Here is a 922-nt window from a genome sequence, read left to right on the forward strand (position 1 = left end):
GAGGAGGAAGGCAGCAGCATCAGCTGCAGTCAAAGTTTCTGGCTGGGTTTGTCTGCCACATTGAACAGAATGAAGTTGAGACCAATGTTGACACTTTCTGTTTTCAGGATTTTGTTTTTGTTTTGCGTGTGTTTGTATGGGGGGGGGGGGGTGGGGGGGGGGGGCGGGTGGATATGAAATAAATTCTCTTGCATTCACCGTCCTTTAAAATAGATAGAGGGAAAATAGATATAGTTCAGCCCAGCCCAGCTGACTGCTAAATGCATGTCTTCCCCTTGGCTGGATGCTGGGGAGGGAGCCTTCCATATGTATCTCTCTCCATCAAGATGCGTCAGGATAAAAGGCTGTGGGACGGCACCAGCCTCAGGCCACAGCAGCAGCCGGAGCCGGAGCCGCAGCAGCAGCAGCAGCAGCAGCCTCAGTCTTTGCTGGCTCGGCTGCCCAAAGAAAGCCCATCAGCGGCTTTGGCTGCCAGCTGGATCCAGGAAAGGACGATTCCAAAGGGTGTCCCTTGGCAGGAGAGGGGGAGAGGGCCCCCTAGACTCGTCTTTCCCCCTCGGGTTTGCAAGTGACTTTTGCATGTGACAATCAGAGGTTCCAAAAAAAAAAATTAAAGTATTTAATCTTTCCCATTTGTAGAATCAGCGTGGGAGAAGCTGTAATGAGAAACCAGCAAATGTCAGGAAAAGAAAATTCATTAACAGAGACCTGGCTCATGACTCAGAAGGTGAGGTTTTATCTTGTTCTGATCTCCCTCCCCCCCCCAAAAAACAACAAAAAACAAAACAGAACGGTCTTTTTGTTTCCTATTAAGAAACAAACAAAAAACCTACCCTCCCCAAAGCTGTTTGTATGAGAGACAGACAGACAAAGACAGACAGAGAGAGAGAGAGAGAGACAGAGAGAGAGAGAGAGAGAGAGA

Source organism: Petaurus breviceps, unplaced genomic scaffold, assembly GCF_028583685.1.
Source record: "Petaurus breviceps papuanus isolate PSGF00001 unplaced genomic scaffold, PetGlider_PUasm1.0 218, whole genome shotgun sequence".
In the NCBI taxonomy this organism is placed as follows: Eukaryota; Metazoa; Chordata; class Mammalia; order Diprotodontia; family Petauridae; genus Petaurus; species Petaurus breviceps.